Source organism: Rattus norvegicus, chromosome X (assembly GCF_036323735.1).
Source record: "Rattus norvegicus strain BN/NHsdMcwi chromosome X, GRCr8, whole genome shotgun sequence".
Taxonomy (NCBI): domain Eukaryota; kingdom Metazoa; phylum Chordata; class Mammalia; order Rodentia; family Muridae; genus Rattus; species Rattus norvegicus.
Genome location: NC_086039.1, coordinates 73270587 through 73287252, shown reverse-complemented (window position 1 = coordinate 73287252; position 16666 = coordinate 73270587). Strand labels below are relative to the sequence as shown.

Sequence of the window (16666 nt, the reverse complement as noted above, 5' to 3'; positions counted from 1 at the left end):
TTGAGATACTGAGGGTTAGAGCTTCAGCACTGTAATGGGGTGGAACACAATTCAGTCATAAGTAGATTTATGATGTATGTTCTCCTTCACTGTAACTAGTGACTGAAACTGTTTCACTATCGATGTGTGTTCCTTGCTGTCTTTGAGTGGAGACACTGACAAAAATAATAACTGATAACTAACAATAAACAACCTTTGTACATTCATTTTGTGTGTGCATGTGTGTGGGCACACACTTGTACACACTATGGCACGTGTGTAGGAGCCCAAGAAAACTCCTGGGTGTTGATTTTCTTCTTGCACCATGTGGAAGCCTCAGGTGGAACTCAGGCCATCAGAATTGAAGCTTATGCTTTTCTCCCAGTGAGCCACCTCACTGGCTAGCAACTAACTTTTAAAAAGGAGTACTAGCATATGTGGCTAGCCAAGCTCAAATCAAATGGGCAAAGAGCAATTCACTCTGGCGATTGAAATCCAGCCAGAGATGGTGGCATTTTGCATGCTTAACACTTGTTTCTGCATTTGAGGGTGGATGTCAAATTTTATTTTATTATTTTATTTTTTTTTGTTCATCTCAGTGCCTAAAAGAGACAAATGTGATTGCACAGTAAGCAAGGTACATAAGGCAATATTTCTATTTTGAAGATGTGAATATTTTGTCATGGTTCAATATTCTAAATGGAAGTAATAAAATTGTGTTTGTCATGAGGATTAAACAAAAGAACTGGTGTAGGTTGCTCACCATAGTGCTTGTTGCACAGGAAAACACTCACTAAGTTTGGGTTGTTTGAGAAATGAGCCATTATTTATGGATGGATTTCTGTAATATCAAAGGGGACTGACAAGGAGTATTCCAAGAAGGTGGAATGGTAGACTTTAGCTAAACCTCCCTGAAGACACACCCAGAAAAGTATGTCCCCTAGGTGAGTCTAAGTTTTAAAACCTGCCCCCACCCAATACACCCTACAGCTCGGGGATGACAGCGCCACAGATGTGTTCCTTTACCTTGAACCCAACCTCTGTAGCTTTTATTTTGCCTGGAAAAATCTCTCCCCCCTCCCTCCCAACCCAAACGCATTATTTGTGTCTGTGCTGTTTCTGGGGAGGGGTTGGGTGACAGGCTAGGGGATCTGGGAAGGGTTATAGAAGTTACACACTGCAGAGCTTGAAGCCTGACCTTAGAAAATGAGGCTTTAGGGTGGAAGCAGAGAAATCTGAAATTGAGTTCTCCGTGACTGGGGAAGCTGGGCTGTGGCAAGGACTTGCTGGAGCAAGTGCACACAAAGTAGCTAGCTTTATTCTCTCCATTCTAGAATCGACACTTAATCTTTCACCCTGGTTTCTAGTGGCAATGACTGTAGCTGTCAGGCCCCAATCATACACCCAGGGCTTCATTGAATACTACATGTTCCCCAGTGGGGTCGTTTTCCATTCCTGTACTGTTGGACTCTCAGGACGAAAAGGAAATGACCACCTAAGGAATCTTCCAGTGACAGCAGTCAGATCCCATTTCCTTCCCGGCTATATTCAGAATCCCCCTTTCTCTTCTTCCCTTCCTAAAAAACTCATCCCTTTCCAATTCTCTGCCTGCCGTGTTACAACCCTTCCAGCAGAATCCACCTTCCCGGTGCTTGGGCCCTGAAGTTAAGGGTAGGTAGGATGGATAGGTGCTTAATACATGGAGCCATTCAGATAGTCTTCCTGAAACTTCAGAGCGCCCCTCTCTGAACACATAACTGCCCTCAAAGGCGTGGGAGAGTGGTGTCCGGCTGCGTGTCTGCTAGGGAAAGAACAAGCCAGTGGCGCTGTGGACTGGGCGGGCTGCGAGAATGTGAGTGGGGGGCGGGGTGGGGGTGGGGAAGGGGGGTGCGCGCCCTTTATGACAGGTGGCCGCGCAGTGCGCGCTCCCGGACTTCTAAGGGGACCGCAGGGAGGGACAGATATACAGACAGGGTGGGAGGGAGTAACACATGAGGAAGGGACCGCAAAGAGGGTAAGGAGAGAGCAAGCAAGAAAGGGAGGGCTGTGGTGGGGAAGCAGGGTAGGGAGGGGAACGCGTCCAACAAGAACTGCCGTGTTGGAGCAAACAATGGCAGGGGCAATAGCGATGGTGGCAGCCGAGGCAGCCCCACTCTGGGCACCTTTCTGAATGGGCAGAGGCAGCTCTGGAAGCAGAGGAGAGCAGGCAGAGCCCGCAGAGGCTCTGAGCCAAGCAGCCCAGGGAGGAGAAGGGGGAGGTGGAGGAGGAGGAGGAGGAGGAAGAGGAGGAGGAGAAAGGGGGAGGAGGGGGCCGAGGCAGGGGGGGGGGAGAACCCGGGAAGGAAAACCAGTAGCATCAGCAGCAGCAGCAGCTACCACCGCCGCCACCACCACAGCAGTGGCAGTAGCGGCAGTGGCAGCATTTAGCAGTAGCGTTCCCAGCACGAGCGGCAGTCGCAACCGCCCTCCTCGTCTCAGTCTCGCGGACAGCCGCAGCCACCGCGTGCGGAGCGGGCTCCGGGCGCCGCCGCGCACAGCCGGCAAGCCAGGCAGTGCCGGCGCGGGTGAGCGGGCGAGCGGGTGAGCGGGCGAGCGGCGCGGTGAGAGGAGCGCTGTCCTGGGAGCCGGCGGGCGGCCGTAGAGCTTCTGAGTTTCGGCGCCCGAGCCCCACAGCTCTGCCTCCATCTAGTGCGGCGGCTGCGGCGGTGCCTGAGTGAGCGAGCGGAGCGAGGCGCGTCCACCTGGCGGGCCCGGCGCATGGAGCAGAGGCAGAGGCGGCGGCGGCGGCAGCAGTGAGCAGGAGCAGCGGCAGCTTCGGCGACGGCAACAGCAGCAGCGGCGGCAGCCCAGCCTTAACTGCGTCCGTCCCAGCTCGGGACGACGGCAGTGGGGAACCCGCCAGCGACGTGCGCCTCGGGAGGCGGCCTGCGAGGTGAGTCTGAGCGCTGCCATGCAGCCTCCCCCCTCCCCCCCCCCGGGCCTTCACGCTGGCTCCCCCGGCCAGCTCGAGCCGGCGGGCGGCAGCTGGGGGTGGGGGGTGGCGGCTGCGAGGAACCGAAGGCGAGCCGAGCGAGAAGCTGAGCAAGGGGAGCCGGCGGGGAGAGAGTGTGTGTGCGCGCGCGTGTGAGTGTGTGTGTGTGAGAGTGTGCGAATGGCGTGCGGGTGCTGTCTGTGTGCGGGAGGCAGCGAGGCCGCCAGGGCGAGGGGCTCGCCCGGCTCGCCCGCCGCCGCCGCCGCCGCCGCCGCCGCCGCCGAGCGTGCGCTGCAATCTAGGAAAGGCCTGTGTGCCGCCGCCGGGGGAGGGGGAGGGGAAGGGAGCGGGCTGGAGCCGCCGCCGCCGCTGTTCGCACACGCCTGCCTGCCGCAGGGCAGCGGCCGCCAGCCGCCTGCCACCTCCCATCGGCTCGGTGACTCCCGGGGAGCCCCGGGCGTCCGGGAACATGGCACGGCCCAAGGCACGCTTCCGAGGGAGCGGGAAAATGCAGGCACGCGGCGGGCCCCAGCTGGCATCCCGGCCGAAGCTGCAGAGGTGCGAAGGCTCCGCCGTACGGACGCCTCCCCCGCCCGCGGCTCCCGCGCGCCCCGGGCGCCTCTGGCCACCCCGCGGTGGCCCCGGCGGCTCGCAGCACCCGCTCCTAGCCGCCGCCGGCGACTGACAAGAAGTTAGGGGCTCGAGCGAGCCTCGCCCAGGCTTGTCACCTTTGCAGGAAATTGGCCCGCTGCCCCTTCCCGCTCTCCCCAGCCGTCAGATTGACGCTGTTCTCCGGGACTCCCGGAGCTTGTCGCCACCGCGCCTTCAGGCACGCTGCTGCGACTCGATCTTGTCCAGCCCTGCGGGCGCAGAGGCCGTGGGGCGGCCCCACTCCCCGAAAGTGTGCAGACCGCGCGGTTCAGCTGAGGAATCCAGTGGTTTCAGCATGACTGCTCCTGTCTCATTAGTGAGAGACCGAACCACCGGCGCAAGGCTTTTCGTCTTTTTCTGAAGTTAAAAAAATTCAGTTGACATTCCTATTTTGACACCAGCACTTCAGATTTTTCTCTAGCTTCTGGTAGCGTTTTGGAATGACCGAGTCTCATACTTTGCTTCTGGGCTTTGGCTTCCAACATGTTAAATTCTAGGCGCAACAGCACACTTAGCTGTGTGGCCTTTTCTAACGTTCCATTTTCTAGACTTGTCTGAGAATACACAATAGTGTGTGGGATTGGCAGGACTATTTTTTAAAGCATCTTTATAAAATACTTTAGCGCTGGAATTTAAAAAACTGTTTTAGTTGTAGAAGCAGAGTGTGCCTACAGTTCCTGGAATATTTTGCTTGCTGACTAAAAGGTGCTCCAGTGGTTTGCTCTGAACTGTGAGAGACCATTTGGGGTTTGCGGGGTGAATCGCACATCTTCACACATGGATAGAATGACCAAACATTTCATTTACAGCAGTGGCGTTCTCATGGCTGAGGAGAATTTACACTTATTGAAAAATATTTTTAGAAAGGAACAAAAAAGCCCTAAGAAACTGTCATTTTACATATTAACTAGAAAACCGGCTAATCAAATAAAACTGGCTGAGTGTCTGAAACTCTATCCCAGTGAAATATGTGGCTGTGAATATAATTAACCATCTGTCTAGTGAGCAATTTAAATTTGGGCTGGTACATTTTTATTACAGTCTCTAATTTCTGGAAGACTTGTACATTTTACCCAGCACTAACAACAAAAGCGTATTTGCTTACTAGGTCAGAAATTTACTTGCGTGGTAGTGGGATTTCCCTTCTAACCCCAACCTTATATCTTATGTAGTCTCCATATTGCTTGACCAGGGAGGTCAAAATAAACCTCGTGCTTTTTTGCAAGCAATATATTTACAATAGGGGAATCCAAAGCCCCTCTAACAGCTAGTGATAAGACATTTTTTTGTTTCTTGGAAATACTTAGCAAATTTTTGCCTCCCACAGAACCTGCGTGTATTTGAGTTGAATTGTATTGAGTTGCATGTATTTGAGTTGAAAAGACAATTTTTTGTGTGTGCACATGTGTTCAAATAGGGTGGGGTGATTCAAGAAAATTTGTAAGACTTGAAATTTGCATTTCTTTACTTTGTCTTTTGCTACTTAATTCTTTGTAGAGCATACCCCCCAGCTTTTCTTCCTGTCTCCATACCCCTATGCCCCATAGAAATAGGCTAAGAAAAAAATCACACTCTTGTCCCTTTAACCAGTTTTTTTTTACTTTAATAGTACCAGATCTTGCAATTATTAAAAAAATATGTCAAAAACTGACTTTTTTGAAGACCAAACATTCAAAATATCAAAACAGAATATGGTGTATATTTAAATTCTTCCTGTGGTATGATTTTTTAACTTGAAAGTAATTACTTGAAAAAAAATGAAAAGAGTTTGGGGAAAAGATTAGATTTCACAGATTCCAACCAGTAGCTATTGTTTGTATAATTACAAAGAACCACTGATTGATTGTGCAGCAGGCCAGAGAGGGCCATTTAAAAGAAAATACTTTTAAAACAAATATTTGCCTGAATTACAGCTCTTGATAAATGGATCAGAATTATATAAGCACATGGTAGAATTGACATATGTCAAGTCTGTTAAATAAATCAGCCTGTTCAATGAATAAATCTTCGATGCATCAGTGTTTTGTTAACACACACATGTGCACATGCAGACACACATGTGCACACCCGTAATATCCCCATTGCCAAAGTGAAACAAGTGCAGGACACTGCTGCTTTCTGTTTCACTCACTGTCTTTCTCCCATCTTTTTCTTTTTTTCCCCCACAATCTGATTACCTGTAAGCTACCCAGAGAGCAAAGCAAACTAAAGATATGCTGTCGCTTCGCTTTGCTTGTGTTTTCAGAGGTAGAAGAGAGAAAGGAAAAGCTATAACGGCCGGATTTCAAACACTCAAAGGCGTGCTCATAGAACCGTAACACAATCACGGTGGAGGTTCTAGTCTCACTGAGGTATTTGCTTAGGAGATGGGCTGTCTTAACCAAAGAGGCACTGATTGCGGTCTCTATGTTCCTAAATCCAGTACTAGAGGTTTTTTTTTCTTCTGCAAGCCCCTTCCTTTGTAGTAAGAGGAGATTCTAGTTGGCCTTTGACTATTATATGTAAACTTTTTTATCTGTCAGCGTACCTGTGGTTAAAACGTTCTTGCTGGCAGTAAGCAAAAGAAGAGAGAAGGATCAAAAGAATGATACAGGAGGAGAAGGATTCACTAGGTAAGAAGCAGGTCTTTTTTTTTTTTACTTTATTGTTTTCCCCATGTTGGAGGATTTCAGGTGTAAACTTTATATTTTATTTCATTATTTTATTTCCTCTGAAGAGGCAAGCTCCCTAGTTAATAGTTCCTCACCTGAGCCCCTTTGCAAATCCAAGGTCATAAGGTTAGACATGAAGAACTTAGGTGGTTGTCTGGGGTGCTTTGAGAACAAAACAAAGGGCCATGACAAGAGCACAACTTCAGGCGACCTTTAAGTTCGGACCTTCACTACTATCCAGAAAATGTATTTTCACGCAGAGATGAAAATTCCCGTCATATCAAACAACATTGGCCTCATGCAGCAGTAAGCATATCGCAACTTAGGGAGGGGTCAGTTAGGGGAGCCTTTTTTTTGAGGCCTGCACCAGGTAGAGGCAGGGACCTTTTGTCTCGTTCCTCTTTTATGAACAGTGATTCACAGACTCTGGCTATGGGATGTGCTTTTTTATTTCTCGTAAGTGCTATGATCTAATGTCTTTCCTTGTTCTCTAGCGGAAAGAGATTTCTAGCATTTGTGTTGTTTCTGTTGTGTTCTATCCCATGCTCCCCCACCCTTTTTTTCCTGAGCCGAAGGTGGATCGCAGGACAAGCATAAACCTAGATACGGTCTAATCCCTCACACAAGGCTGAGAGGCAAGAAGATGCTGAGTTTGAGGCCAGCCTTGGAAACAGTGAGTTCAAGGACATCTTGGGATATATAGTGAGACTCTGTCCGTCTTGTTATTTAAAAGGACAGGCTGCATAAAACTCAATGTTTAATCCTTAGCGCCAGCTAAACTGGGCATGGAGGTATGATCCCAGCATTCAAGACAAGAAGTTTAAAGCCATCCTCAACTAGATAGCAAATTTGAGACCAGCCTGGGATACGAAAGAAGATGACAAGGAAGAGACCCACTTCATTTGAACAAAGTTAAAGCATTTCTTCTCTTTGGGATGGTCAGTAGGTTAACATATGTTATGACATACTTATCTCATTCTTTAAACAATTCTATGATTACTTGAAGTGTGAGGCACCTTTAAAAGACACTATATTTCCTAATTTGAGATGACAGTTAATTTGCAAAACTTGATAGACTAGTGAGCTTCGGAGAGACGATGGCTCCTTAACCTAGTTCATCTCACATTTGTCAACCAAGAGGTCTTTCCGTAGAAGAGCCTCAGAAAGATTGATGTTTTGTGTCTGACCGAATTGGAATATTGTGTTCAAAGATAATCAGCACAAAATGGAAGTCTATGTTTGCACATACACATGCACTCAAAGAGGGACCCTGTACATACAGGAGAGTTCTTCTTACTTTCATGAAAGGCTGGTAAGAGGCAATACATTGGGGCTAAGGAGAAGGCTCAAAGATCAAGGGCACTGATTTTTTTTCTTCTAGAAGACCAGAGTTTGATTCCCAGAAGCCATATGACAGTTCATGACTGTCTATAACTCTAGTTCCAAGGGGTCTGATATACACTTCTGGCCTCCTACGGCACTAGACATGTGCGTAGGTATACTGACCTTTGTGTGAACAGAACACCACACACGTGAAGTAAAATCATTTAAAAAATTTAGAAATACAATAAGTTTTAAGTTTATCAGGAAAACCTTAGGGTTAGAAAGTACATCCTGACCACCATATTCGTGAAGAAAAGCTGTAGCTCTAAAGGGAACGATGCTAGGAGACAAGCGCTCTTTTAACTTGTCTGCTTCCCAGTCCTAAGTCTCTGTGATAGACTTCATTAATCGGGGAGCAGGGAATGAGTGAACGAAGCAGTGATTCCCCAGTCTAAATCTGACCTGTCATGGAATAATAATGCAATCAAGAAGAAAAACATGAAGCCAGTTAGAAGTGCTATTTGTAAATATTTTCTTTGGCTTAGTTGAGCTTTACCAGATCTATTCTTTTTTTCTTTTTTTCTTTTCTTTTTTTCTTTTTGGAGCTGGGGACCGAACCCAGGGCCTTGCGCTTGCTAGGCAAGCGCTCTACCACTGAGCTAAATCCCCAACCCCTACCAGATCCATTCTTAACACCGCAACTAATATCTAGAGCCTGGGAGATTGTCAAAGACCAGGAAGAGTGGCAGGGTATTACCTAAAAAGCAAACTTTGTAAGTGAATGTTTGTTTCTGTCAGTGTATCATTAATTATCACCTTTCTCTCCTCTGCAGTAACCTAAATTTCGTGGCACTGCTAAGTTCTTTCCGACTCCAATGTTTGCCATATTGTTCCAGGCACATGTGATTTATTAACCCAGAAGCTGCTCTTGATGACTTGTATAAGCAAAAAACTCACTTTCTTTTTACTTGTTAAATAAATGAGGCACACCCGGAAGATACACTGCCTTACTAAGTAGAGGAGTAGAAAAAGAACCGATACCATTTAGCTCAGTGGTCCCTAACCAGTGATCTCTAACTGCAGCATGAACTGGTATGAAAATTTGATGGCCACCGAGTGTAGGCTCTTCTGAGAACTGCATGTTTATATATACATACACGATATGCATACATTTCAGGGAGTCCAGTCGTGCACTGTGAGTTAAAAAGCCTCTGGATAACTAGGAGGTGGCATTACAACCCTTTAATCCCAGTACCTGAGAAGCAGAGAGGCAGGTGGATCTCTAAGGTCACGGCCAGCGTGGTCTACGGAACCAGTTCAGGGACAGCTAGGGACACATGGAGAAACCCTGTTTCGAAAAACAAATGGAAAAAACCCAAACCAAAACAAAAAGCCTTTCCCCCAGTTGTTAGAGATCCTGTTCCATGCCTGTCATGGTCACAGTAACTTGAAATGAAAGCTGTGGAAAGGATTCTCAAAAATGCATGTTGTTACATATTCATGGTCTGTAGCCCTCAGCTACTGTTCCAAATATTTTTCTGGTTAACTTTCATAGACATTTTTATTATAAGAGCCACTTCATACCCACTGGAACATTTCTGTCCTTATGTCTAAATAAGTTGCCTCATTTTAACAAATGCTAGACTTGTCAACTCTAGGCTTCTTAAAAATGCTTTTGTAATATACATGCATATAATAACAATGAAGAAAGAAGCTATGAATGTGAAAGAGAAGCAGGGGTGTATGAGAGGGTTTGGACAGAGGAAAGGCTGGGGAGAAATGATATAATTATATTATAATCTCAAAAAAAGAAGAAAGATGGAAACAAAATACGCGTGTTCAGCTCTCACTCCAACAACTTAATTATTAATGCATTAATTAATGTAATGTATTAACACATTCTATTCCATAGAAAGCTCTACCTTGCTCACTTATCTCCTCTCCGTTTCCTTTTGTGTCTTGCTGTCTACATATTTCACTTAGCGAAGAGGTTGAGAAAAATAGAAAACTGTTCTTGGAACCAATTGTTAGGTACGGTGATAGGGTCAGACACAGAAATGACAGGCATGTTCGTGAGACTCTTGGGATTCATGGGCCTTTTGGACTACTAATCATCCTGGGGTGAGTTAAAAGATTTCATCCTGGAACTCTAATCATATATTAAACACCAGTCTCTGTAAGTGCTGCAAAATTAAACATATGCCACAACTATGCTTTACAGTTCGAATAGTAATATGTGGAATCCCTATTTATAAAGAAATGCTTATGGCATTTTTGTCTTAGCAGTTTGAACTATTAGAGAGTATGACGGTTAGTCGGATCTAACACTGATCGGGACTATTAGTTATCATTTACAGTACAATTCATCCAATATTTTTGAGCATCCACTGTGTGCTAAACATTGGGATATTGGGAATAGCAAGAGAAAAAAATAAAATGAATTGTCCCGTCATAGGAAATTAGATGATTGGGTCTTCTGCATAGGATTTTTTTTTTCTAATTTACTGCACTTTTTCTACTGTTTGTATTCTATGTCTTTGGAAAATAAGTACAGTTTTCTTAACATAGCAGAAAATTCCTCAGCAAATAGATCCCAGACTAGACCGAGAAAAGATTTCCAGCTTCCGTTGTACAAATGCTTCGGTTCTTAAACCTTTTTTCGGTTTTATAGGTTCCATTTAAACAAGAGCAACATGTTTCTTTTCCTTGCAGTTCTGAAGAAGATGTACTATCTTTAATTTCATTGGTGGAATTGCAAAAATAGCATTCATCATTATATATTGATCTGCACATGTTGGTGTATTCAGAGATGGATGCATGTTAGTATGCAAGTATGAGAAGGCCAGAGATGGACACTGAGTGTCTTAGTCAATCGCTCTCTACCTTCTTGTGTTTAAGTTTTAAAATTAAATTTATTCTGTACAACTTCATAGATGAATACTGCATTCTGGCTACGCTCATCCTCTACCCTCTATTATTTCCTTCCCATCCTTGCCACGCCCTCTCTACAAGTTCCTTTCTCACATTTTATGCCCTTTTGTGCACCTTGTTTTTTTGAAACAATGTGTTTCACTGAACCTGGACCTCATCGATTCACTAAATGGTCTTGCCAACAACTCTCTGGGATCCTTATGTCACCTCTTCTTTAGTGCTGGCATTACTATGCCTGACTTTTTACGAGGATGCTAAAGATATGAACTCGTGTCCTCATGACAATGCATTAAGCACTTTCCCGAGTGCTCCGATGACCCAGTGCCCCAGTTGCCTATCTCTGACTGAGTTAGTTTTTAACTTTGTGGCTGGTGGATGTGTTTTCTACTATGGCTGCTATTTAAAAAGAAAAAACTTTCCCCACACTTAGTGGTTTAAAATAACACAAATTATTACTCTGTTGTGGATGTCAGTAGTCTGAACTGTGTTTCACTAAGACTGAAGTTAAAGTGGGAAAGAAAATAGCTGTGTTCCTTTCAGAAACCGTAAGAGGAAACTGTTTCCAATCATTGTTTAGCTTCTGGATGCTACTTGTATTTCTCATTTTGTGAAGACTTTCCCTTTTCAAACCTTCCAGTGGAGGGTTGATTCTCCACATCTCATCACTTCAATCTTGTTTCTATCTGCATCTCTGATTTTCACTCTTTCTTCCTCTCCTTTCTACGCATAAATACTCCTATAATCGTATTGCACTTGCCTGAATGGACTGTCTCCCCAACTCAGAGTTAGTTGATTTGCCACCTTAACTAACTACAACCTTAATTCCTCTTATGCCATATAACCTAACGTGTTTGCAGCTTCTGAGAGATGGACATTTTTGCAATAATTAATAGATTAATAGGTTGAGAGGATATTAAAAGACAAAGGGGCTTTGTGCACTGCTCACCCAGTTCTTCCAGTTGTTCCACCTTGCGTAACCATGTATAATATCAAAATCATGAATTTGCCTTTGTCATAGTGGCTGTGTACAATTTTATCCCATCATACCACATATGCATATTTGTATAACTACCAACAGGATCAAGAAAAATATTGTTCATCACAAGAGATTTTTTTTGTGTTTTACACGTTGTAGTTTTTGTACTTTTACTCAATCCAGACCGAACCTTCATAGTCACTACTCCATTTTCCATATCTATAGTTTCTTCATTCCAAGAATGTTACGAGAATGGAGTCACAAATAACATGAACTTTTCATTAGCTCTTTTCACAGAGCATAATGCCCCAGCTCCATCTACATTTTTGTTTTTGTTGTTATTGTCAGTTTGTTTGTTTGTTTGTTTGTTTGTTTGTTTGTTTAAGGAAGGATTTAACTATGTAACCCAGGCTAGCCAGAACTCACTATGTAGAATAGAATGGCCTTAATGTCAGAGATCTGCCTTTTTCTCCTCCTGAGTGTTGTATATAAATAGTACATTCCTTCTTGCAATTTTGTATAATATGACCATATCATGGTTTAGCTTTTCACCTGCTCAGACTTTGCTTGTCTTCACATTAGTCTATCAATACAAAAGGCTGCTATGTACATTAATGTACAGTTTTTTAAAGAATGCAATTTTTCATTTTTCTGTGATGAATTTTCAGGGTTGATTATTGTTTTTCACGGTAAGTACACGTTTAGTTTCTTAGAATAAAATTTAGTTTTGAACAAACTATCCCAGGTTGGGCATGGTGGCACATGGCTATAATCTCAACACTTGGGAGCCTGACGTAGGGGGATCTTGAGTTGGAGAGAAACCTGAATATATAGCAAATTTAAGTCTAGGCTGAGCTTCATGGGGAGACACTGGTTCAGAGAGAGAAAAGGAAAGGAGAGAGAGAGAGGAACCATTTTATAGAGTGCTGGTCTATAACTCATAGCTTAGGAAGATTGACATTTTGGCTGCTTTAGTAAATTTTAGAAACCATGCCTTTCTTGCTTTACCCTTCCCTATTTATAACCTAATGGTTTTAAATATTTCTTCTCTATGTATTTATAGCTAGATCAGATTTATAAGTTTTTGCCTCAGCTGTAAAACACAATAGAGAAAGGTTAACCTTGCTCTTTCTGTTTCTTTCCTGAAGTTCCAAGATCGTGGTTTTGCATTTTTCTTTCTGTTTAGAGAACATAATTTAACAATTATTTCAAGGCAGGTTTACAGGCAGGAAATTCTAACTTTCTTTCCCTTGAAAATTTCTTTATTGCTCTTCCACAATAGTATATTTTCCACAAAGTATATTTTCATGGACCTGAGGTTCAAGGTTGACAGTTCTTTTATGAATGCTCTTGAGAAATATGTCATTCCATTCTAGCTCCCATGGATTCTGAGGAGAAATCTGCTGTCATTGTAACTATTTTCCCTTGTAGGGAAGGTTACATTTCTCTCTTTACTGCTTTCAAGGTATTATTTTTTTAAAAAGAAGTTTGACCATGATCCATGATGTGCCTTGGCGTGGAGTTAGTTCTTTGAATTAACCTACTTTGAAATATAGTTAGGTTTTTTTAATATGAAGGTTTATGTGTTTTGCCAATTTTAAGACTTACAAAAACGGAAAAGAAAAGAAACATCATTTTTGAATTCCTGACCTATCTCCTATCATTCTTGTTTCCTCTGATGACAGGATACTTTTTGCTTTAGTTCTGTAATTCTCAGAAGCACTGTACATTTCCCTGAGTCTAGTCGTTCTTTCTTATTTGGATTGAATGATTCCCATCATTCTATCATGTTAACTGATTCATTTCTCAGTTCTTTCTATTTTGCTATAAAGAAAGGTTTTTATTGAAAGGTTTTTATTGTATTATTGTATCTTATTTCCCAAAATTCTGCTTTTTCTATATATGCTGTTTTTATATTTTGCATTTTTTATTTGTTCCAAAGGTACTTGTAATTGCCTCTTGAACCATTTTGGTTACAGTAGCTTTATAGTCTTTGCTAATTCTATTTATTTCTTATTTTTGTCTTTTTTTATTTTCAATACATCCCAACTGCAGTTTCTCCTCCCACCCCTACTCCCAGGTAATTCTACTATCTTACTCATTTTGGTTTGAACATCAGTTTTCATTCACTGTGAGATCTTGTTTCTTACTATGACGGAGGGACGCTTTTCCTTATTTAATTGTTTTGCTTTGTCCTTGAGACAGAGTCCCATACTGTAGTCTAAGTTAGTGTGGAACTCACTGTGAAACTCAGACTGGCCTTGGACTCACCATAGTCCTCCAGCATTGACTTCATGAGTGCTGAGGTTACTGGGCTTGATGAGTGATTTATTTTATTGTTATTTCTTTTTATTTTGCATGTACAGATGGTTCGCTGTCTGTATGTGCATCATGTGTATATTGACGACCATGTAAGGGAAGCAGCTTTTTCTTCACTCCGACTCTTTGAGTTGTAAAGTTGAAGTTTGCACAATGGTGACATTTTCCAAGTGAGTTTCTCAGTGCCACAGTACACATCACTCTGAGCCATAGTGATGATTATAGGCCAGGCCTTGATCTTTTCTCTTGGGTTTTCCTACCAATGGTCTCTTTAGACAGGAGATAATGGAAAATCTTACATCCAAATGCAGGAAGCCTGTTTTTATCCATTGCATTTAATACTCAGCTTCACCTGACTCACTTCCCAACCTACTCCTTCTGCATTATCAATAGAGCCTTTAACTTTCCCTTTGATGTTGCCCAGGATCTGTATGTTGTTTGACTGCAGCTGCTTTCCTGGTTTATTGTGTGGCTGGAGCAAGGTCGTTGCTGCCCTGAGAGAGTGAGTGCAGTTTGGATCCAGTGCTTCAGGTACATCAGACAAGAGAGGCTTGAGCTCCTTTGTGTAAAAGGGGGTCAGAAAGGGAAGAGACATTAAAAACAATCATTATATTATAAGGTACCCTCAAAAAGCATAGAGAGTTTAGAGTTTATAGCTGAGAGATAAGCGAAAAGGAATGACAAAAGGGGCCAGGACAGGAAATCAGGAGACACTGAATTAATAAAAGTAAATGGATTCACTGACCAATAAATATGCAACAAAAAGGCCAAGATCATAGATATGTCTTCTAAGTTGAAATAATAAAGATTATTTTTTGACTACGGTAATAACTTGGGAGAGGGTATTAAGGGGGAAATGAACAGCGTCTCGTCATTAGGTTCAACTTCCATATAACAAAACAAAGTTTTTAAAAATGTTAAAAATCTAATTTACTGTGAGAGAGTAAATTCAGAAAACTATGTTCCCTAAATGATTCCTGGAAACCGGTGTGATGTTGGTTCAAAAGGGAGTGACAGAATAAATCTGGGTGTGAAACAGATACCACGGAAAGGTAAGTGGAGATAACCGCTGTCTAGAAAACTCAGTTAAACAGAGGAATTTAAATCTCATATGATGATAGAGAGTGAAAGTGGGGACATGCAGGAGCCCTAATCCTGAGAGAGATGTGTTTGTTCAATCTCTGGCTTACAGACCAGAGCAGAAATGTGTTGAGTTTTTTTGTTGACTTTGATGTATCGAGGCTCCAGGGCCTCTGTCTTATCTCATTGGCTGTGGATTTAGTTTTCTCTTGTTTTTCTCTTCTTTTCAAGTTTTCTGGCTTTGAGGTTAAGTTCATTTGTCATTTATCAAAATAATCCTTGAAGGGTAGGAGTAGAATGCATTCAAGGTCCTAGATTTGTTACTAGCACTACAAAAGAAATCCATTAACGTTGATAAGATCCAACATTTTTTTAAACTTATATATGATTTTGTTTTGAATAAATAAAAGTATTGCAAAGCTCTGAGAATTGATAACATGATAAAAAGAAACCTGGATATATCCTCAGCTTGACAAACTTCAATACTTTGAATGTAAGTTTGCTTTCTATTTCTATCAGAAAGAGAAGATGAAACATAGCGGACGAGTTAAATTCTGTCCCCAAGCCCAATCTTATTTCCCTTGGTTTCTGGGACAAGCACAAAGATAAATTTGATGTGTATTTTCAATTTTGCTTTTATACCTTTGTATGTGTAGTTATAACCAATCATAAATAATATACAAAACTATTCAGTATTTTTAACTTTATGTAAGCAAAATCCTAAATTATGTGCCGTTCTCCGTTCTTTTTTTTGTATTCACCAATTTATTTGAACCTTTTTAAAACGTTTTTCTTCTTTGACCTTATAGTCAATGGTGCATGTGTATTATTTTCATTATAAAAATACACACAATCACGTTATACAGAAATTGAAAAATTCAACCAATTGACCAATTCAACTTGCAAGATTCTAGGCATCTCATTTAGCCCAGTAGTTCTTGCAGTAAGATACTGATGAGCAAAATTCGAAGGGTCCAGAGAAATGCCTCCTTGCCAGTTTCCTAACACATTTACGAAGGAATAAACAGACCAAAAAGAAGAAAAAAGAATTTAACAAGAACATATATCCAGTATTATACTTGAGACCCCTGGTTCCTCGTCTTAAACTTGAAACTTTTCCAAAAACAAACCAACAAACAAACCAACAAATAGGATAGATATAAAAAGAAATCTAAAACTTCAATTTTAATTATAAAATTATTTATTTGGTAAAATATGAAGAATGCAGAAATGTAGAAAAATGAAATCAAGGACTGCTTATATTTTAGTATTTATTTTTTCTGTATAGTTCCCATTTTTCTGTAATTTCTAATTTTTCTTAAATGGATATAGGTTATCTTTATTAATGAATATGTCTTAAATGGAATAGTTTTAAAAATTATAATTTCAGAAAGCATATTTTTCAGAAAGGTTTCTGTGCGTTGAAATCTTGTCAGCAAATATTTTTAGGGTATTCGCTTACTACTGAGCTATTGCAATGGTATAGACAGTAACCACCTGACATACTTATCTGTACTATTGCTTATTCCTGTTCTTTGGGCAAATCTGGTTATTTTTTAATTATAATTTATTCGTGTGTGTATTTTAAAATATATTTATTTATTTTATTGTATAAATGGTTTCTTATATCTATGAATATGCAGCACATGTGTCTAGTACCCTCAGGAATTAGACGAGGCTGACGGATTCTCTGGAACTGAAATTATAGATGATTGATTGGGGACCACTATGAGGGTGCCAAGAAATGATCCCAGAATCTTTGAAAGAGCAAGCATTCTTCTTTGC

The 16666-nt window shown here is 42.1% G+C and overlaps 1 protein-coding gene across 3 annotated transcripts in view; it reads left to right on the top strand.

The window, feature by feature from the left end:
* The first annotated feature begins 2309 nt into the window (after positions 1 to 2309).
* Nexmif (neurite extension and migration factor) overlaps positions 2310 to 16666 on the top strand; it is a 131158-nt gene continuing 116801 nt past the window's right edge. For all 3 annotated transcript variants that reach the window (XM_039099592.2, XM_039099590.2, XM_039099591.2), the window contains exon 1: positions 2310 to 2911. The gene's annotated coding sequence lies outside the window, so the exon portion shown is untranslated. The remainder of the gene's footprint in view (positions 2912 to 16666) is intronic.